The sequence below is a fragment of the Monodelphis domestica genome, chromosome 1 (assembly GCF_027887165.1).
Source record: "Monodelphis domestica isolate mMonDom1 chromosome 1, mMonDom1.pri, whole genome shotgun sequence".
Taxonomy (NCBI): Eukaryota; Metazoa; Chordata; class Mammalia; order Didelphimorphia; family Didelphidae; genus Monodelphis; species Monodelphis domestica.
The window spans coordinates 33,973,591-33,996,911 of NC_077227.1; the positions used below are offsets into that span (position 1 = coordinate 33,973,591).

The 23,321-nt window shown below is 42.1% G+C and overlaps 1 protein-coding gene across 7 annotated transcripts in view; it reads left to right on the forward strand.

The window, feature by feature from the left end:
* PEAK1 (pseudopodium enriched atypical kinase 1) overlaps positions 1–23,321 on the forward strand; it is a 280,397-nt gene that overhangs the window by 134,648 nt on the left and 122,428 nt on the right. For 4 of the 7 annotated variants that reach the window (XM_007477975.3, XM_007477974.2, XM_001376140.3 and 1 more), the window contains exon 4: positions 13,136–13,301. The gene's annotated coding sequence lies outside the window, so the exon portion shown is untranslated. Of the gene's footprint in view, positions 1–2,195; positions 2,283–5,588; positions 5,731–13,135; positions 13,302–23,321 lie in introns of all 7 variants that reach the window. The other 3 variants (XM_056796714.1, XM_007477976.2, XM_007477977.2) reach the window with 2 other exon arrangements.

Here is a 23,321-nt window from a genome sequence, read left to right on the forward strand (position 1 = left end):
ACCACCAAGAGGGAAACTAGGAGAATACACAGATCATTTCTGCATTTTTCAATTTCAGAATATAAAGTTTATTGAGTTTATTTGATTGGCAATTTTCTTATTAAATAGATTACTTTGTGCTTTAGATTTGTAAAGAAACATTGATTTAGCTTTTCTTAAATGTCTATTATTATTGAATGATATTATGTAACTACTTCATTTTGGATCATTGTATTTGAATGAATCAAAGTGGTTAGTGTGCTTTTAAAATGAGAAAGAAATTATATTACTAAGGGAGAGTTAAAAAACCCATTGGTCTACATATTTTAAATTAGTTTTCTCCATATCTTCTTTAATTATTTGAGAGCTAGGATTGAATGGAATGAAGGTTGTTTAATCTGAGGGCTTTTGTCCACCTCTACCACCACCACCCCCCCCACACCAAAGGTAATGTGCTATCAGGAATCAAACACTGTATTTGGAAGCAGAGGATGGAAGTTCAAATCGTTGTTTGACCTAAGGAATAACTTAATTGACCAGCAGGGCTGACCAGACAATGGAATGAGTTACCCAAGAAGGCAGTATTCACTTCCTCACTGAAAGTCCCTGAACAAAAGCTGCTTTGCCATTCCCCAGGTGTTTAGGAACATTCCATGTGAACTAGGGCAGATGGCCTCTCGTCTTCTCCTCTGCCTCTGAATACTATTTATATGAAATATATCTGCATTGGGGATTTGTCATCATCAGACAATTTTAAAACAAAAGGACTACATTTCAGAACATTGACCCTGGAGAAAAAAAATAAAACAAAAGGACTAGAATCTCTCATGGTTGCAACTTTGGTTGTCCTTCACGTGTCTGTCCAAATTAAAAATTTGTGAGATTTCATGTTTGGAGTCTTTTGAGTTGCCTGCTTTTTTTAAAGTGCAGAGATTCCCAAGAAAAGGTAGCTTCAACCCCAAACTGAGACATCATGTCTGATTCTTTTTAAGCATTCTTTTTAGAAATTTTTGTCCATGGTACCTCAAAGCAAAGTGCATTTATTTCCTTTTTTGAAGCTGGAAAACTCTATAATGGAAATAGGCTAAAGATTTTAACTCTATGTCATCAGAACCTAGGGAATCGTGTGTTGAGAGCAGAAATGAGGACAGAAAGTTGACTTTGTTCTATGATGATGCCAGACATTCGAAGGCAGTTGACTAGAACATTGAAGAGATCTTAATAAAGGTTCCTGCCTATGATTGAAAGAGCTGTGTCATTTAAAGATCATAATCAACCATCATCAATAATAGAAAGCCCTCAGAGTGGATCATCCATACCCTAATGATGCTTCTAAGTTTCATGGAGTTAAAGAGAAATTTGGTTTATCTGTTACTTCCCTGACACCCACCTCTCGCCCCTCTTCCCTTCCAGTCAATTCTCTTTCTCTCTTCACAGAGTCCTTTGACTTCTCTTATAAAAGTATGTATCAAAGCAAATGGTCTATGTACTTTATAGTATTGTGTGTATACTCCTTGAGAAGAGTAGCCATGTCTTACCTAGACTTTGTCGTTCACCTGTTTCCCATGTGACCTGCATGCAAGAGGCATTGAGTATTCCTTGAATCCTATTGAATTTCTGTGTTTATAAAATAAAATTTTCAAGCCAAAAATAGGAAAAGACTTTAGACATTTAGAACAACCATTTTATTTTACAGATGAAGAAAGTGAAGTCCACAGAGAACAAGGAGGTTGTAGAAGGCCACACAATGAGTTGAAGATTAATCTATCCAATAAGTGATGAAATCTTATTGATTCCAGCTCCTTCTCCTCTCTTGCATTCTTCCCCTTCTCTCTCATTACATAGCCACCACCCTAAGTCAGGCCCTAATCACATCTTACTGGATTACTACAGTAAACTCCTCATTGGTATCCCAGCCTCAAGTCTCTACCCTTTCCAGTCATCCTCTATACAACTGCCAGAGTGATCCCCATCAGTCAGACTCCAACCGTCTTCTCAGGAAAGTTCCCTGGCTCTCTGTTGCTTTAGTTTAAATACATACTTCTTCTCTGAACATTTAAAGTCCTTCACATCTGATACTGCCCACTTCTGAGCAGATTGCCCATCACTCCTCTTCCCTCTTTGGTACTTTCTCCTCTCAGCTTTGCTGCTAATTTCTAGACTTCAAAACCATGCCTCAGCTGCTTTCTTATCCTGTGACTTTCCTTTGTGCCTAGGGTCTCCTTGCCCTGGAACATCTAACTGTCTTTATGGCATCTCATCCTAGAATATGCTTCTACTTGGCCACCCCTCTTCTTCTGTTGGTGAGTTCCTCAAAGAGGTCTGCATTTTGGCTGTTTGTCTGTTGTTTCCCATTAGATTGCAAGCTTGAGGACTGTTTTGTCTTTTATTGTATCCCTCCACTTAGCACAGCCGTAGGTGCTTAATAAATGTTTATTGACTGTCAGAAGGAGATACGCAATTTTGGATATGGCCAGTACAAGGAATTTGTTTTGCTTGATGATACATATTGGTTATAAAGATTTAGTTTTTCTTTTTCTTTTTTCATTTGAGAGGGAGAAGGTTAAAGAAAGAGAAAAGGGGCTAGAAATAGGGGTCTGAAAAACTTTTTTTTTTTTTAATAAACCCTTACCTCATCTTATAATCAATAATATGTATTGGTTCCAAGGCAGAAAAAAGAGGAATGGCTAGGCAATGGGTGTTAAGTAATTTGCCCAGGGTCACATGGCTACGAAGTGTCTGAGGCCAGATTTGGGGAGAAAATAATTTAATGAGATGAATACAGAGGCAATCCCAGATAAGCAGGACTGCTCTGAAAGTTATATGTTGAATTTATTGTATCCTTAAAAAGAAAAGTATGCTCTTCATAATAGAGATTTCTTGATTTATGTAAAATCCTCCCTATCTCCTCTACAAAATATATGAAAATGTTCATTTTGTTTGATAGTTAAGGTTAGAATTTAAAATAATTAAACCTCACAGTAATAGTCTTAAAGCAGATGTGACCATGTCATCTTCCATTTTTATTGTCCTAATGGTGAAAGTACCTTTCTGCCTGGAACTTTTGGCCCTTTACAGTCTAGTTCCCACCTCTGTCATATCCCTCCCTTTCAGGTCACCCTTGTAGTGGTCTGTTTCCATTTGCCTTGCTTTTGAATAAGCAGGTCTCCATACCTTTTCACCTTCCCTGCTCCTCAGAATCCCTACCTTTTTCTGAAGCAGCACCCCATCAGCCTTCAATTGGTCCCTCCAGTTCTTCACATTTTCTCAATGTTAAAATGTTAAAATTCCTCCCATTACTCTGTATATACTTTACTTGTACATATATGTATACATCCTTCAGTGAAAGATAAGCTACCAGAGGGCAAGGACTTCTTCATTTTCCAGTTCTCAAGTCTTGTTCTCCTTGTCCTCTCTGCAGCCTTTGATGCCAATGTTCCCTCTCTTTCTTGATATGCTCATCTTTCTAGGTTTGGGGGATACCTCTCCTTCCTGGTTTTCCTCCTACCTGTCTGAGCACTCCTCCTCTGTTTCCTTTCCTGGTTCATTACCCAGATCATGCTCCCTAATCATGGGTGTCCCTCAAGGTTCTATCCTGGCCCCTCTTCTTCTATACTGCTTTACTTGGTGATCTCATCAGCTCCTATAGTTTTCATAGTCTGCTCTATGCTGATGATTCTCAGATTTACCTTTCTGTCCCCAATATCGCTGATACCCTCCAATTTCACATCTCCAACTGCTTTTCAGACATCTTAAACTCAGTGTCCAAAACAGAACTCATTATCTTTCCCTCAAAACTCTCCCGGCCCTCACTTTCCCTGTTAACTGTAGAGGACAACATCATTCTCCTAGTCTCTCAGGCCTGCCACCTAGAAAGTCATCCTCAATTCTTCACCCTCCCCCACATCCAAGCCAACACTTGACTTGACTTTTTCACCATTTCTTGAATACAGTGCCTTCTCTCCTCTGACACTTGGAGGCCCTCAGCTCCTCAAAGCTGAATAATTGTAGCCTACCAGTAGAACTTCTTGCCTCAAGTCTCTCTCCACTCTAATCCATTCTCCATTCAGCCATCCAAATGGCTGAAATTTTCCTAAAGACCAGGTCCAACTACATTACCTCTTGATTTAGTTAGTAAGCTCCTATAGCTCCATATCTTCTCCAGGATCAAATACAGAATCCCCTGGTGCTTCCCCTTCTTTCCAGTCTTCTTACATCTTAACCTCATCCCATCCCTTTCTCCCCCTGGCCAAATCATGTAGCCTTTGATCCAGTGAACTGATGGCCTCTTGGCTATTCCACCATGAAGACTTTCCATCTCTTAGTTCCAGGCATTTTTTTTTTCTGACAATCTGTGGTGTCTGGAATACTCCCTCTTCTCACTACCTCCTGGATTCCCTGGCTGCCTTTAAGTCCCCACTGAAATCTCACTTAATACAAGAAGCCTTCCCCAATGCCCCATTTCCTTTTATCCTATGATTTGTATGCACATATGTCTTGTTTATTGACTCCCCCACCTTAGACTGGGAGCTCCTAGAGGGCAGGGACTGTTCTTTTGTCTCTTTTGGTGTCCTCCCTGCTTAGCACAATGTCTAGCACATAATACTTTTTCATTGGCTGCCCAGCTGATTTTTTGTGTTTAAGCTGTGAGCTCCTAGCACAATGCCTTTCTGATATTAATAATAAATATCAAATGGAATAAGACACCAGGACTACTAAACCATGGTATCTAGTAGCATGGGGATGATGATAGTTTCTCTTTTTTTTTTCTCCATTGAAAGTCTTTAATTTTTTTGTTGTTGAAAATTTTATTTAGTCAATTTAGAACATTTTTCCTTGGTTACAAGAATCATATTCTTTCCCTCCCTTTCCTCCCCCCACCCCTTCCCAGAGCAACGTACAATTCCACTGGGTATTACATGTGTCCTGAATCAGAACCTATTTCCATGTTGTTGATATTTGCACTAGGATGATCATTTAGAGTCTACATCCCAAATCATATCCCCCTTGACCATTGTATTCAAGCAGTTGTTTTTTTCTTCTGTGTTTCCGCTCCCACAGTTCTTTCTCTGAATGTGGATAGTGTTCTTTCTCATAGATCCCTCAGAGTTGTTCAGGATCACTGCATTGCCACTAATGGAGAAGTCCATTACATTCGATTGTACCACTCTCCGTGTACAATATTCTCCTGGTTCTTCTCTTTTCACTCTGCATCATTTCCTGGAGGTCATTCCATTTCCCATGGAATTCCTCCAGTTCCTTATTCCTTTGGGCACAATAGTATTCCAGGTGATGATAGTTTCTCTTTCAAGCTTTTTATCTTCCTCTGCACATGGGAGATGCTTAATAAATGTCTGTAAAATTGCATCAGATAACATTTTAGAGATGGAAAGAGCTCTTGAGCCCAGTCCAACCCTCCAGGTTATAGTGAAGGCAGTGAAATTCTGTGCTTCATTTCGAAGAAGGGTCATTCAGCCTCTTTGCTGACTTCAAGAGCTCAATCTGGTCTAGACATTAAGAATTTGGGCCCTTTTTTCTCTCTGAGGGGGAGGAGCCCCTAAAGTAGTTTTTGTCCAAAGAAACTGCTATTTTCCCATGTGTGTTTTCAGAGGCTTTCAGCTCCAATTAAAAGGCTTCAGCAGCAGCAGTCTGGACCCCATCCCTGATAAGGCAGGGTGCAGCATTTCAGCAGTAGCTGAAGAAGAGCGCTTCGTTGTTTGTGTGACCCTCAGTTCTCTTCACTTCTCTCAGGTATTTTGCAGTTTAGGCCTATGCACATGGAGACCCAAACAGCCTGGCTCTTCCCAGTTTTCCTTGAAGTAGTTGATTTAATGTGTTTTGTTTCAAGGCTTCCCCACATTATTGATAAGTTACTTTCTAATGTGTTATTAGAATCCAGTGTGGGCTTCCCACAAGTAAGGACTGGAAGCATCAGTTTCATAAGTACAGCAGGTGGCTAAAGGAATAGCCTGTGCTTGTGAGAATGAAAAAAAATACACTTATTCAAATAAATTCCTGACATCTGTGTGTCATTCACATTTTCTTTTCATTATAACATTGAGGTTGTATAATATATTGGGTTCTATTGGTTTTGTTAAGAATTTGATTTGAGGAAATTCCTTTCATTTCTTGGTCTTATTTTCCTTAAAATGAATTTGGGATTGGATGATATTTATAGCTTCTTATAATTCTGAAATTTCAAATATGTGTATTCCATAGACTGCTTGGATCCAAGTAAGCTAGACTACTGGACTCAGTTAGGAAGACTTGAATTCAAATTCTGTCTCATATTTACCAGCTGTGTGACCCTGGGTTAGTCACTCTGACCCTCAGTTTCCCAATCTGTAAAATGAGGGTTATAATAGCACTTGCTTCACAGGATTATTATGAGTATCACGTGCTTTTGAAACCTTAAAGTGCTGTATAACTGCTAAAAATCATACAACAAAACATACATTTATTGGTTACCTTAGGAACCAAATAAAGTTAGTTTCATAGAAAAAAAAATACTTGATTCATTAAATTTAGGATAGGATTCATACTTTCTACCTTTTCAGTCCATTTAACTGTGGACTGACTCTTTGGAAAATCTGAAAGAGTAGCTTTGAATTGATTAAAACTGATTAAATAATAATAATAATAAATAATTATATATATATAATATATAATATATATAATATATAATAATAATATAATAATAATTAAATAAATAAATAAATGAAAATAAAAAATAAATAAAAAATAAAATAAAAAATAAATAAATAAAATAAAATATTAAAATTGATGAAAACATTTTCCCTTCAATTCCTAAAAAGTTGTTTCACTTATTTTTAAATAGGAAATATCTAAAGTAGTACTAAATTTAAAACATAAGGGCTGTTTTTAATTTATATACATAGGAATGAATTCTTATTAACCTGATCATTATTTTTTGGATTCTGCATTCTCCAGTGAACCAACCTTTCTAGCATCTTCAAGCCCTGTGCCCTCTTAAGAATCAGCTGGGGCTTAGGGAGCACTACTGAGGGCAGACAATGCAATGCCCAGAAGGATTCTACAGTTGGCATCCGTGACATCTCCAGTTACTGGAGAAGGTGAAATCTAGTGTGTACTCTGAAAGATAAAGGCAGCTATATATTGTAACACAGAAAGACATTCTCTTTGAAGGGGGTCATATTGTATAGATGTGGGAAGAATTACGTGTTAGGTTCTGGAGTGGGCAAAGAAGGGGGAGGAGACTGTGTGTGAATTCATCATAAGATCCATGGAATTTAGAATTCACACCTTGGAGGCCTAAGCCACCCCTTCGTTTGATAGATAAGGAAAATTAAGGTCTATAAAAAGGAAGTAACTTCCCTAAGGCCACACAGGCAGCAAGAAGTAATACTTGGATGTAAATCCAGTTCTTCTGCCCACAAGTCCAATGTTCTTTCCACTCTACAATTGCTGCCCCCCCCCCCAATATCCAGCAGTTCTCATTATCCCAAGACCCCTGTCACTCCTCCCCTCCCCTCTTCCCCGTATCCACATGTGCATTGCCCAGGTCAGATCTTCTAGGCATGCAGACAGGAAGTTTCATCCAAACAACTTTAAGGAGAAAGGAAATGTAGATGGCTGTGAGCTAAGCCTCTGGAAGGAACCAAATATTATAGAATTATGTAATCCGTGGGTTACAACTGATCAGAACCTTAGAAAGTCATCTCATCTCACCCCCCTCACTTTACAAATGAGAAAACTGACGCCCACAGTGGTCATGATTTCCCCAAGATCTCACAGTAGTACGTACCAGCACTGGGATTCCCACTCAGCTCCTCTGATTACTTGGCAGCTGTCAGAGATGAAGGTGGATCAGATGGTGATCAGAGGACATAGAAGTTGAGACTGACTAATGAGAAAGAGAAATGGAAGCAAAGTAGGCCAAGTGGAGATTTCTGCTCATTTTAAAACTCATCTACATAGAATTGTTTATTTAAAGATATTTGAAAGGTTGATGGTGTTGAAATGAGGTATAAAGGAAAAAATTGTGACTGTTGGTAGAAGAAAATGCTACTGAATGATCACTATAAGTCTGTAAAATAATCTTGAAATTCATTTCTCTCTAATCAGAAATCCTGTTCTTTAGAAGTGACAATTATGTGTAAAAAATTTAATTAATACAACTTAGAAGAAACTGTTGACTCTAAAGAGAATGGGCCTATGCCATTCCATACTTAAAATTCTTTGCATAAAATGTTTCCAAGCACATACAAGATATCGTTGAGATATTTTGTTTCTGACTTAGATTTAATAAGTATTTTGTTCCTTAAGAAGACAACTTAGTTATGTTTTCATGAAGGAGGGGCTCATAGGAGGGAGAGAGAGAGAGAGAGAGAGAGAGAGAGAGAGAGAGAGAGAGGGAGGGGGAGGGGGAGGGAGAGGGAGAGGGAGAGGGAGAGGGAGAGGGAGAGGGAGAGGGAGAGGGAGAGGGAGAGGGAGAGGGAGAGGTGTGGGAAGAAACAGAAAATTACCCATGCTGAGAAAATGAAGCCATAATGGTTATGGCTCCTCTTCATTGAGATCTCTTGGAGCCCAAAAGGGCTTGTGTTAAGATGGAAGGAAGTTTTTCTTCAGTTGGAATACAGCCGGAGGGAGGCATTATGGGCATTGTAGCTGTAGTCCAGGTCATGGCTACTATCGCCCCTCCAGTTTTTGTCTCACTTCTCATTACTGCATCATTGCTTCATCTGCATTTTCCAGTAGTTTGTGAAAGACGGGAAGGAGGAGCAAAATTGGTCATAGGTCATCTGTTGATGATGGCATGTCCTGTAAGAAAGGGGCATGGAAATAGGCTCACCAGGACTGTTGATAGTTGTTGGACTTTGACTTTTGTATGGTTTTTATCCCTTAGAAACGTGGAGATCCTGGTTGAATCAATGCATCTTTGTGAATAACTCAATTCAGTCAGTCTGTATTATGTGCCAGTTATCTGCAAAATACTGTGCTGGGTTCTAGGAATAAAAAGACCTGCAAGGGACTGGATCCTTATGGGGGGATCACAACATACACACTGACAAGCAAACACATTCAAGGAGAATGCTAAACATGGAGGCATGGCGATCATTATGGATGAGGGGGATCTGAAGTTGGGCATTTGCAGCAAGATGGGGATTCTGTGAGTCAGAGATGAGGATGGGCATTCCAGACCAGACAGATGGTAGCAAATGCACTAGGGCAGGAGAAGGAACACAGAATTGTTGTTTGGCTGGGATGTAGGATAGATTCAGAAGAGCAGGAGAAAGGTTGCATTGGTTGGATCCAGAATGTGAATGGAAGGCCCTCATTGTCTGGCTAAGGAATTGGTCTGTTTATTATCTTTCAGACAGTGGGCTCTGGAATGACCCGTGTCTTGGACAAATTGACTTATGGCCAAAAGGAGATTTGGGTTTTATTAAATTATTTATTAAGAACTTTTTATTAAATTCCATTTAGTAGTTGTATAAATTCAAATAAATTACTTCCCTTTTCTGATCCCCCTCCCCGCAAAAAAGGCCATTTGACTATGCAATGTCTAAAATCCTATCTAGTTCTTAGATTCTTTCACTCTCAGTCTGTTTTCCACCTGAAGAAAAGACTGCTGCTAAATACTGCATACCTTTTGCATTCTCTTTAGAGACTTTTTTCTATGGAGGTGTTTTACTTTCTGTATTATAGTCCATAATTTTGCTGTTTGGCGTTGATTTTGTGGTTAGTTCAAGCTGAGTTTCAAAAAAGGAATTATACTATTTATTTTCTATGAACAGAAACCTGCTTTCCTTTCCTCCTTTCTTCCTCTTTCCCTCCCTCCTTTCTTTCCTTTCATCCATCCATCATGCAGGAATTGACTCACCTAGAGACCATTGTATAAATGGAAACAGGATGCCCTGTTGCTACTTTTAGACAGTTGTTTGAGGCAGGCTTTTCCAGCCTCCTTGCTTTTGTGATATTTGTTCAACATACTTGGACATAATCCAAGACAAAAAAGAGAGTTGGTTTGGTGCATCTACATATGAAAAAAAAATGTCTTTCAATTCAAAATAAAAGTTCAATGTGGTTTGGGCAATATCTGTAACTTAACTGAAACTCAGCATCAAAGAGGATCCAATCCAACTGCTGGTCCTTTCTTAGATGGTGATGTTTTATTACTTCCCATTGGACTATTGGATTAGATATTAATGCCTCAATTCCCAACCAGGCCACTTTTCAACCTTATTTCTGTGGTTGCCTCTTTCCTGCATTGGCTTTCCTAGTTCATAAGTGGAAGGAGCACTGTGTGGGTAAATGTGTTTGGTCACAAGAATAAAGAAGGATCAGAATCCTCAACACTCTTGAACCCTGTGTCTTAACCTCCTCACTGTTCTGTATGTGCACTATTCCTCAGCTGCATATAGCAGCTGGGAGCCCAGATCTCTCCCATCTCCTATGACTACAGAGCATTACCTCTCTCTCTCCTTTTAGCACCCTGAGCAAGGCTGGTGGAGCTGAGATTTGCCACTGAAAGAAGTTGATGTACTTTTTGTATTGCTAAATAAATTTTCTCCTTCTGATGTTCCATCTACCTGAATATTAAAGGGGTTTCCTATTTCTGGGCCTCATTACCATGACAGGATACAAGATCTGGTGTCTCAGCCTCAAAGACCTGAATCACTTGATGGGGCAATTGTGACAGTGACTCTATGTGAAACTTGGAGGTGGTTTATAGAGGCCTTTGTCACACATGTTGACCCATTTAAGCCTCACAATGATCCTGGGAGATAGGTAGGCAAGCATTCCTTTTGCAGATAAGGCCATTAGGGCTCATAAAAATTAATCCTGGTCACACAACTAGTCTTTGTCAGAAGGGATTCAAACTCAGGGCCTGTGAGTCCAAATCCAATTTCCTTTCCGTTACAGAGGAGTGCTTCCTTTTGGCTCATGAAAACCCAAATAACTAATGAATTCCCTGAGTAGACTCAAGAAATTATATCCTTAGTCTCCTGTTCACTTAGAAGTTTTTCTCTTGTAAGGAACAGGAATGGGAGTCATATGGTGATGTTAGAACATGACGAACACAGTGGCCATTGTGACCCAGAGAACAATTGGGCCACAGCTCAGGTCTCCCAAGAGAGCTCCTAAGAGTTTTATCAAAGTAACTGAAGAGGTGTAAATATATTACTTTTCTACTGGCATCCAACAATCAGGATTTCATTAACATAAAAACTTAAAATTGTAGCCTCCAGCAGGAAATTATCCCAACACATTTTTTTTTTAAATTTTCCCCTTGGAAGGGCGGGGAGTTATATTGCAAGGGTAGAAAAATGTCTAGGATAATGGAACAGGATAATGGCCTGAGAAGCCGGAAACTGGGAGCTGGTACAGAACCCAAGAAACTGGTAGAGCAAATAAATGCCCTGTGTATGAAGTGCTGCTCTTTGCTTTGGGAGAGGAAGAGTTGCAAGCATGAGAATGAAGGATGACCAAGTAATACATCCCTTAAAATCCTCCATTAAAGTTGAAAGTCACTCTGAGTGCCTGGGCCAGTAGGGCATGAGTGGTTTAGTGTATGTTACTATGAAAATTTGCATATCAACAGCCTAGTAAAAAGTTGTTGGCTCAAAAACCAGTGTGACTAGATGGGTTAGACATTCATCCAAGGCAAGGAATAAGTAGGCTGTCCACCATGTAATGTCCAAGGATCTAGAGCAGTGGTTCTCAACCTTTCTAGTGCCGTGACCCCGCAATATTCCTCATGTTGCAGCGACCCCAAACCAAAAAATTATTTTTTTTTCAAAATTATTTTTCTTCAAAACTGTAATTTTGCTACAGTTATGATTCGGAATGTAAATACCTGATATGCATTATGGATTCTCATTGCTACCACTTGAGAGGCTGAGAACCGCTGAGCTAGAGGAAAGGCCAGAGTAAGTTGGGTCAGGGATTGATCAGAGAGTGTAGGGGGAAGACAGATTGCAGCCTGTACAATTGAGGAGAATACTGAGACCTGTGGGATCACAAATTCATCCAGGTTGGGTGATTTCTGATTCTAGAGCTGCCTCCTGGTCCATAGTGACTCTGGGTTTCTGACAGGCTACAGGAGTAATACAGAAGGGCTGGGTGCTGGAATACAGATGCTGGAAAGGCTCTCAGTACAGTCAGAGCAATAGGCTGTGTCTTTTATTGGGACTCAACTCACCCAAATGGCCAGAGGACCAATCATTCTGATGAATGGTGCTGCCCCAGTACATGAATACTGAAGACTGACAACCGGTATAGTAGAAAGGACCTGGGCTATCTGCTTTATTAGATTATTCAGGAACTGATGGAATCACAAATCCTTGAAGTACTGAAGTCTATTTTAAATGTGTTAGGATTGTGGTCCCACTTCAAATCAGACAATAGCTAGAAAAACTTTTACGTTTAGTAACACCTGTGGGAGAAAACTCAGGGAAAATATTCCAAAGCTGAATGTTGTTGAATGTCTTCCTGCTTGCCATTTTTATAATACTGGGGGGGAAATCCATTTTTAATGATCTCTGAAAAAAATTAATGCTGAAGCATGCCTAGCTCTATGAAGATAACTAGATTAAGCCTGGGAAACAGCGTAAACAGCTCCAAGTGCTGCCCCTTCCTTCTTTGGGGTGTCACTTGATCCTGAAGTAGGAGCCAACCTACAAACATGTAAGGTTTTTCTTCAACGAATGACGTTATTAAGTGGATTTTTCGGTGAATTGTTTTTCTAAAGGTTGGACTCTTTCCCTCAACAGCTATGGGAACACAGAAACTCCTGTTTCAGGCCTGCAGTTTCCTCCTCTCTAAAATGAGAGTTGTACTAGATAGTCTAAGAAACCTTCCAGGTGTATTAATAATAATAGTAGCTAGCATTTCTGTTGGGCTTTAAGGTTCAGAGCATGTCATTAAATGAGATAAGCCATGTAGCACTCTACATGGGTTATCTCATTTAATGACATGCTCTGATTCTTTGTGACCTTGGAAAAGTACACCCTCTCCTCCTTAATTTCCTCCCCGTTAAAGTGAGAGTATTGGATCACATGATCTCTAAGGATTCTTCCCGTTGTGACATTTCGAAAAGAAAAATTATAGTAGATAACATGTTAAAGTGGCATGCTAACGCAGAGAGCTGCTTCCTCCTTTTGTCTTCCAGAAGACGTTGTTTTCCTGATAAAGCGACACAAAGAATAAGACAAAAAAGGAAGCAAATTCACCTTGGAGAAATCCAAAGCACGTGGAAGTTTTACAGAAACCTCCCACCATCTGCTGCTCAAGCCACACTGGGCCCTGGGACAGACCAAGTGCTTCAGATGTAAATGGTAAATGAGCGCCTTTCCTTGTATTTGCTTTACCCATCTAGGACTTGTCGGATGATGAGAGAGGGTTTTCTTTTCGATTGGCATGTACTTGCCGAAAGTATTGATAAAACTATTAATTTTATAAATGGTATTAAGCAAAATGACACTTTCATTTGTGTTATTGCCGGCAAATTTTCCAGCTTATGGAAGCGTTGTTTCTTTTTTCTTCAGCTAGACCCTGCCTAGAGCAATAATAACTGCTCGTGCTTAGAGGTTGGCAACCACGTGACACTCTCATTGAACGGTTTTTCATGCTACAGACACTAACACCAGCTCCAAGTCTAGAACTGTCCCCTCGCGAAGTGCCCGCGGGTGGTTTGGGGGAAGCTCTTTCTACCCTCTTTCGCTTTCCCCTTCAATACTGAAGTGGGGAGGGAGGAGAACTGTATGGGATGTGACTTTTTCTTCTCTTCCCGTCTCCCACACTTCTCTTTCTACCCTTTCCATTGAATCCTGGGATAGATTCCAGAGAGGATGAGGAGGCAGGAGAATTCAACTGGATTTCTCAAATGCCTACTCTGTGCAAAGCCCTGTACTAGACAGTGGGCTAATACACTGGAACTAGCAGGTGCAGCATGTGCACTGCAGGTGTAGGTAGTGCAGTGGATGGGGCACTGGGCTTGGGGTCAGGAAAAGACAGCTGCCTGCCTCAGTTCCTCATCTGGAAAATGGGAACAATAATAGCACCTGCCTCCCAGGGGTGTTGCAAGGCTCAAATGAGATAATGTTTGTAAAACCTTCAGCACAGGGCTTGGCACAGAGTAAGCACATTTGTTTTAGCTAGTGATAGTTGCATTATTGACTAGAGCTTATCGTGCGTTTAGCCAATCTTGTAATGCCCATTTTATGGATGTACGTGGGATTGGGCCCTTGCTCAGGATAACCCCACTAGTGAGAGTTGGCACCTAGACGGAACCCAATCCTAAGGCTGCCTTTCAGATTTCATTCTTGTTGTTTAGTCCATTTCTAAAGTGTAGGAGAAGGGGAAGGATGGAGGGCAGAGGGAAAGAGTGTCAGGGAGGGATGGGAGGGTAGGGGAAAGGATGTATAGATATGTCCAACTCTTCCTGATCCCATTTAGGGTTTTCTTGGCAAAGATACTGAAATGACTTGCCTAGGGTCCCACTGCTACAAAGTATCTGAGGCTGGATTTGAACCCAGATCCTCCTCACTTCAGGGCTACCACTCTTTTCACTGTATCACCGAGCTGACCGCCTTTCATATTAGCACAGGACAAAGAAAGTGAAGGGCAGAGAGAGGACCAACCTTAAACTGAACCTGGAAGGAAGGTAAGGCTTGGAAGAGGCAGAAAGAAGCTGGGTGAGAGAATATTCTAGGCATGCAACATGAAGGTTGAAAGTTTAGTATATTCTGAGATCAGGGATGAGGGAGAGGAGCAGGAAGCGAGTGGAGTTCAGCTTTTCAGGGGCCCTAAATATAAAATCTAAGATTTTGAGTCCTCAGTATAGGGCAGGAGCTGAGAAAGGAGGCTCTGGGCATCAGATGTGAGAGGTGAAAAAGGATAAAAAAAGAAAGACCAGAGACATCTGGGAATGCAGTCCTGAGTGTAAGTCTGCCAGCTTCCCTCCTCATATGCTTCACTGTTTGGTTACTGTCATTCACTACTCACTATGCCCAGACACTGGGGCCATTCATGAGAGACTGTGACCCAAGCTGAGAGACAAACTGTTACGTCCTAATTATTATCACTTTGCCTTCTGTAGGTAAATATTTCATGTTTAAGAAAAAAAGAATTTTAATTTTCTCGTGTAGTCAGCCAAGAGAGTAGGGAAATAAGAAAGAACCTTTACTTTTTTTTTTAGAATACTTTTCTACAGTTACATGATTCATGATCCCCTCTTTCCTCCCCACCTCCCAAATCTGACAAGCAGTTCTACTGGGTTATGCATGTAACATTGTTCAAAACCTATTTCTGTGTTATTCCTATCTGTAGTAGAGTGATCCTTTAACATCAAAACCCAACCCCAGTCATCTCCCTAGCGCATTACGTGATTCATCACATATTTTTCTAATGCATTTCTATTTCCACAGTTCTTTCTCTGGATGTTCACAGCATTCTTTCTCATAAGTCCCTCTAGATTGTCCTGGGTCATTGCATTGATGCTAGTAGAAAAGTCCATTTCATTCAATTGTGCCATGATGTATCAGTCTGCACAACGTTCTCCCGGTTCTGCTCCTTTCACTCTGCATCACTTCCAGTTCACATGGAATTCCTCCAGTTCGTTATTCCTTTTAGCACAATAGTGTTCTGTCCCCATCAGATACTACAATTTGCTCAGCCATTTCCCAATTGATGAATACCCCCTCATTTTCCAATTTTTTTGCTACCTGTAATAATTACAATTAAAATATGAGTCAGTTAGTAGCTTTAACAATTTAGTTTAATCAAAGTAGAGATAGTAAAGAGAGGAAAATTAGGAAAGAGGTAAGGAACAGTTTAACTAAATACCATTGTGAGCCTTCAAGTTCCAATCTTCAGTCAGAAGTCCACAAAAGCCTCTTCAGCAACAGTCCCCAGAGTAAGGCTCTCCCTTCAGCAAGAATCACCAGTACAGCAGTCTGAATCTGAGTCCCTGCAGCCCAAGTCACCAATGCAGGAATCAGAGAGCAAGTGCAAATCCGAATGTGAATCCCAGTGTCCCACTTGGTGCTGGGTCTCCCCTTATAAACTTTTTCTCCAGCCACTAGTTCTCCCACATCACATCTCAGGAACCAATCATAGTTCCTTAATTTGTCTGACACTGTGTGTGGGGGGGGTACTTGTGGGCTCAATTTCCTGTCTCATTGGTTTCAACTTCCTTTCTCTGAGGCTGTGTCTGTACTTGCAATCAATGCTAAAGGATCTTCTAGTTTCTGACTCATTACATTAAAGAAAACAAAGGATATGCAATTCCCTTTTCACATACCACAACAAGCATGGCTATAAATATTTTTGTACAAGTTTTTTTTCCCCTTATTATCTCTTTGGGGTACAAACCCAGCAGTGGTATGACTGGATCAAAGGGTAGATGGTGTTTTAAAGCCCTTTGGGCATAGCTCCAAATTACCATCCAGAATGGTTAGATCAATTCGCAATTCCATCAGCAGTGTATTAGTGTCCCAGTTTTGCGTGGAAGGGTTTTTAGAGAGAAAGGCTGCAAGCAGGCTAGAACTGGTTGGAAGCTGACCTAGGGGGCTACCGGTAGGGTTTATATACTAGGGTGGTGATAGTTCAAGTCAAAAGAGGAGTGGAGGGGTACAAGTGATTGAAGAGGTAGAATCAGTATGACTTCTCAGCTGATGGACATGGTGGATAAGGAAGAGAGAAGAGTCAGGAATACCAGAAGCTTATATATCTGGGTGGAAGATCACAGCAGAAATGGTGAAAGTCAAAGGTGAACATGCCAGGTGGTTGATGCTTCTGGGACATCCAAGAGGGAACATTTCTCAGGTAATTGATGTTGTATGACAGCATAGAACAGAGATTAAAGCTATGTGTATCCATTCAGGAGTCACTTCATAGGGGTGACAGATGAATCCTGTGGAGTTTCTGAGAAAGCATATATATAGAGATAGAAGAAAAGAGGTCAGGAAAGAGCCCTGAGGCCTCTACTTGAATGGGATAATCCAAGAGAAGAGCAAGGACATAGAAGAACAAGTGAGAAACGGATTTTGTAAGAAGAGAGGGGCCCCAGGTTTCCAATGATTTGCAGGATCTGAAGGCGCAGAGAAGCTGAGGAAGATGAGGGACTGACAATGTTAGTTGCCTTGGAGAGAGCAGAGTTTGACCAGTGACAGGCCAAAATCCAGATCATAAGACTGAAAGCAGTAGTCATTGAGTGAGAAGAAGCAGCAAAGTATAGTAGAGTATAGAAAGTATAGACTATACTTTCTTAGATTTTAGCAGTGAAAGAGATGAAAGAAACGGGGCGATGAATCAATGGAAGTGGCAGGATGGAAAGAGGGTTTTGTTAAAAGGTTGTTACATTTTTTAATCTTTCTCAATTGATTTTCCTTGTTCTTAGGCAATCAGTGGGAGTTGAGGGGAGGAAGAGAGAGAATTTTGAGTGAGGGTGAGGAGGAGGAAGGAGGATGGGGTATAGAGTATGAGATGCTCCATGGAGCAATCTCTTCAGAGATGCAAGATGAGATATATAAGGGCACAGGTAGATACTCTGGCCTTGGCAAGAAGGACCACCCATTCCACAGAGCCAGGAGGGAAGAGAATGATAATAAAGATGTAGAACCATTTTCCACATATATAATAAAAAGAGAGAAAGAGTGGTGGATGAATGGAATCCATTTTCACAGCAAAATAGGAATCTAAAGCCATCTTTTTTTAGGGTGTGGGGATTAGGGAGAATGGGGAAAGAGGTCATAGCTCCAAAGATCTGAACCAAATGATGACCCTAAAAGGAAGAGATATGGTTCAGTAATGATGGCAGGGGAGTGTCTGGAATGGTCAGAGAGGAGCAAGCAAGAAGTTGGCCAACTCTTAGCCAATTCCTGGCAAGCCCCCTTAACTGGTGGGCCAGTTTTGCAGTATCTTTCAGACAGTCAGAATTCTGTGAATGCTATAAGATAGAAAAGAGTGTAAAAAGAAAAGCCTGAAGGCGAGTTTGTTCAAGCACAGTGTGTACAAAGGATAGGTGAATGAGATGAGTGGGCACAAGAGAATGGAGAGACAGTGGGGAAGGGGGCTTTCGGTCTGGGAGAATCAAATCTGAATCCCTGGGCTTAGAGGAATAGGAAGTAAAAAGTAGCTGGTCTGAAGCACCAAATGTTTGGGATTGCCATCTTCTAGGATTTTCTCTCTCTACTCTGCAGGAACCTGAGGGCTTGTGGATTCCCAAGAACTAGACTAAACCCACACAGGGCAATAGCCCAAGCTAGATCCTGAGTAACTTGAGTTCAAAAAAATATAAAATTCTCTATAGCGAGGATTATAGAATGATATAGTCTAACATTTAATACAAATCAACATTCAACAAATATGATGTATGTGAGCTATTGGGGGGTTTTAACGTGCTTTTTCATCATGTCTTCACTTGCCATGTGCACCTACATTACCTAAGTTTGTGGGTTTTTTTAAAAGATCCTTAAAATGGGCAAAAGGAAAATTACTTCAGATGGAAACATTGACGACACAAGAAGAGGCTTATTGCATCAGAATAAAAAATTGATGTAATTGAACAGCATGAATGTGGTCATAGTAATTCCAAAGTAGGAAGAGATAATGCAGTGCCTGAATCCATGGCATTTCAAAGTACACAGCAAAATAGAAAAAGGGCTATCATCTTTTTGTGGTTTGCAAACAGCCACAAGGACTAGAGGAATCAAAGGGAAAGAAGTGGAGCCCTCTTGGCTGTGGGGTGAGCCATTGCTGTTCCCCTAGCCAAGTAGCCATCCAGACCAACAGTGATTGGATCTCTTTAAATATCAAGTTTAGCTGCTTGAGTTAAAATTGCCAGGATAGCTAGGTGGCACTGTGGATAGAAAGCCTGGAGTCTGGAGGGCCTGGGTTCAAATCTGGCCTCAGATACCTCCTAGCTGCATGGCCCTGGGCAAGTCATTTAACCTCATTTGCCTAACCACTTTGAGTTGTTACTAAGATGGAAAATAAGGGTTTAAAAAAAAAATTCCAGGTTGATAACCAGTGCAAGTGAGGACAAAGAAGGTAATGGATCCTAGTACTTGATGAAATAATGATGAAATGGACCCTTTGATCAATGAAGTTAATGTGGACGAAACAGGCTTATTCTGGAAAAAGTTGTCTTCCAGAACTTTATGTTGCTAAGAAAGCAAAAACCCAACCTGGATTTAAACGAATATTTGAAGAAGCCAGAAATGATGCTCCCAAAGCCCAATGTGCAAATGAAGGAGGTCAGGCTCAGAGAATTTGAAGAATTTTGAATTTGAATTTGAAGATGCTATAAAGCCAAAAATGATAGAGGCTGAGCCAAGGTTGATGAAAGCAGGCAGATTCACTGGGATGTGACTGAGGGCTAGCTCTCTGGACCCTCCAGCCAGGCTGGGGAGAGTTCAAGAAAGAAAAGATAATCCGTTCTGTGCCACTAAAGTATTCTAAAGGGCAAAAAGATCTTTCTCCCCTCGTTGGTGTAGGCTTTTCTTTTCGTTTTGAGAATTTTGCCTTTTATGACCGCCCTGTTGTTTTGTGGTAATAAACATGTCAGAAATGCATTTTTCTCATCCTTTGCTGTTATGTTGCATTAATAAGCAGATAAAACCATTAAAAATTTTTTTCATTGCCTATTTCCATTGGGCTGGAGCCAGTGACATACTTTACCTGTAAGCATAACCTCACATAATGTGAGTCTGAATAATGCGGCTACTGGATGGGATTTGTTATTCACACTAATAGGGACCCGGCTGTTAACATCTCGGACTCTAAGACCTACCCAGAGTGAGTCTGCACCCTCGGCCTTGGCCAGGCCTGCTGCCAGGGTTGGACCTCACCTGAGGCCATCCATCACGAGGCCTTTGCCTGAAATTCCTGGCTTTCTGGTTCTAAAAACAGCCCTAGGAGCCAAGGCAGAAAAGTGGACCCCACCTACCGGCATCAGGGCCGACACAGCCTAGGCACAGACGAGAGCGTATAGAGAAACCTTGAGATCTGTATGGAGGCTGCAGGGACTCCCCAGGAGGCGTCTGGGCATGGAAGCTCTCCTTGTGCTGTACCCAGACCCCAGAGGTTCCAGGCACTGCTGCCTAGAATGTGCACCGTCCCTGCGACGAGGCGCCCTCCCACGGGCCGGGGCCTGCCTAGGCAGGCTGGGCTCTGAAGCCCCTCTCGGGCCCATCCCTGCAGAGCTGCCTCTGGGAGAGGTGGTCGCGGGAGTTCTGTTAGCCAACCTCTGCTTGTCATAGAGACGTTCTGGGGCTTGCAGAAAGAGCAGCTAGCCTTCCATCAGCCGTGAGCCTGCCCGTGATTCTTGTTATTCACCCAGAACCGTTTGCCAGCTTAGAGACCTTGCCCTTTGATTCTAGAGGCTCAGAAGTAAACGTCAGCTCCACCTGGGGCATGGCAGGGCTCTGCAGCCTGCGTGCAGCATTCCGAGGTCTGGGCAGCAAGGCCACGTTTAATTTAAATGAAGCAATGATTGGCATTGACGGTAGACGTAGAAATAGAATCCTAATGATCTGCGTGCCTAATTAACAATATCATCCTGGTGTTTTTATTCTTTAATTATAGATTCATTTCATCATCAAGGCATGAATGAAAGGCCTTTTTTTTTTTGCCACTGTCAGCTGTGCCAAGGGGAGTAAGTAGATCCGAGGATCCTTTTTAAGAATTCAATTCTATCTTTTCTGTTCTGTCTTTGCATATACAAAGCAAGAGCAAGAGAAAGTCACATTTGTAACCAGGCCAAGACTAGCAGAAACCATAACCCAGGCTGCTCAGAAATGCAGTGAAGTCTGCAGCGAGAAAACCTCCAAATTAGTCTGTCCTCTCCCACAGTATATGCGGATTGTGGCTGGTACTAGCATTTTAAATGACCGGCATTTCCCTACAGAAACTACAGTTTTATACAATTCTCTTTTTAGCTCCATATCACTACCTCTTCCTTTGATTTAAATACTTTGATCCTTGATTTAAAAATGTTCTCAATTATGATAGGAACCAGTAACAGAATTGCTTAAATAATCTATAAATGCTGCACACACTGGATTTTAATATTTGGCTTCACCTCTTTCTTCTACCAGTTTCCCTCCCTAAAAACCAGTTATACTTTTATCAAGGAAGGAACCTAAGGTTTAGGACCCTCTGCCAGTTTATGTCGGAGTCCTAACAATAAAATGGCCACAAAATAGGTGGAAGAGGAACCCAGAAACCTGAATGATCACCATGCTGGGAATTCCATACCTGAAAAATTGAAATTTGGTACATGATGAAGAATCCAGTCTATAGAATCTATAACAAAGCAGGGACGGTGAAGACTCCTTTATCCGAGCTCCCAGGATCCACTGCCTTTGTTCATGTTTCCCTTTGACAAGATAAGGAAAGCAAAAAGAGGCCAGTCGTCTTTTGCATGGGGGCCCCCTCTCTGTTTTCATGCTTCATTCCCTGGGCAAATATTGATGGAATCTCTGTTATAAAGGAGGCATTAGGATACAGGCTGGCGCTTCTAGTGCAGTTAGTCAGAGGCCTGAGACTGCTGGGCTAGAGTAAACCAGAGAGGGAATCCTCTGCCCTAATTTTGCCAATGGAGCCCAGGTTTGAGGCCGGAAAGTGTAACTGATTGGCCCCTGGTGACGCCTAACCATAGAATGCTCGCCTTCCCGCTGTCCAGCTAGTGCTTTTTGCACCATCAATAACCCAAAGAGCACTGGGGCCGCTGGGTGGCTCCGTCCATTGAGAGCCAGGCCTAGAAATGAGATGTCCTGAATTCACATCTGGCCTCAGACACTTCCTAGCTGTGACCCTGGGCAAATCCCTTAACCCCCATGGCCTAGCCCTAACCATTCTTCTGCCTTGGAACTGATAGGGTTTTACGGGGGAGAGAGAGAGACCAAGCCTTGCTAGTCGGTGAGGACGCTTCCAGTTCCAGTAGAGCTCTCTTAGGAATAGATCATCTCGCTGTATCAATGGCCTTGGCACGGGCGCTGACAGTCTCTTCATGGCAATCCTTGTTGTCTCTCAGGAGTGGCCTCTTCCATGGCTGACCTTTGCGGGTGGTAGGTCGAGTAGAGAAGAAAACCAAACTAGCCCTTCTGCCTGGTGCAGTCCTTTAACCCCCGGCTTCTGGCTGCTCCTAAGAGCACATTGCAGTCCTCCCAGATGTGCAGCCACTGACGTTGACGTACCAGACAAACGAGCAGGATGTTGAAAACTGAAGGAAGGCTGGGTTTAGGGGCGCCCCCAGCGGACTGGACTTGCAGGGAAGGCTGGGGCTGTAAGGTGAGGGCTGAGGAGGGAGGTGTCACGGCATCTGCTGGGATGAAGAGGAAGGAGGGGATGCGAGAAAGGCCAGCGCGCCCCAGGCGTGCTAGCTGTGGGGTCTACATTTTATCCAACGGCAATGGGAAGGGACTGAAGAGTTTCAAGGAGGCCACAGTGTGGTGGTCACATCCGTACAGAAGACATGGCCGGTTAGCGTCTGTGTGAAGGGAAGACAAATTGAGGGGGACAAGGAGGAAGCTGTTTCCATAGTCTAGACAAGAAGCAACAAGAACGTCTAACTAGGGTAGAGACGGTGTCACTGGGGAGCAGGAGAGGAGTCCCACATCCTATAGCTCCCCCTTGGCATCTCTCCATGGCGGCTCGCCATCCTGTCTCCTCACTCACTGCCCCCTCCTTTTCTTCGAAGCCTCTTCTGATTCCTCACCCCCACGGCTGCCCAGGCTCCCCTGAGGGCTCTTGGGGATCTAGGAATATGTGCCTGTTGAAAGTGTCCTGAAGGCAGGTGCTGTTTGACCAGGTATCTCCAGCCCCTAGCCCAGGACTTGGCACACAAGGACTTAATGAATGCTTGGTGGCTTATTGATTGATTGACACAGTGAGGCTTGGCAGCCATTAGGAAGTAGATCCCCTGCAGGGGCCTAGAAAGGTGCTTGGGAGCCCGGGGGATTAGAGAGGGCAGCCGCACCATTAATAGAAATGGGTACATGGGGAGGAACAATGAACCTGAAGATAAATGACTTTTGGTTTGGGCATTTAGGATTGAAGTTGCTTATAGTACCTCCAGATGGAGAAGGAACTCTGAGCATTTGCCTGCTCTTCAAGGTTTTTCCTGATGCCTTTAGTTCCAGCAAAGTCAGGGTTCAGGAGAGAAGCTACATTTAAATGTGATTGTCACCTGCATCAAGATGACGACTGAATCCTTAGCCACTGATGACCTCGAGAAAGACCTTAGAGAGAGAGAAGGGCCTGTACGGATGCCCTCTAAGAGGAGGTTGGCAAAGGAGACTGAGAAGGCTAGCCAGAAGGGTGGGAGAAAACGTAGCGAAGGAGGCGTCATG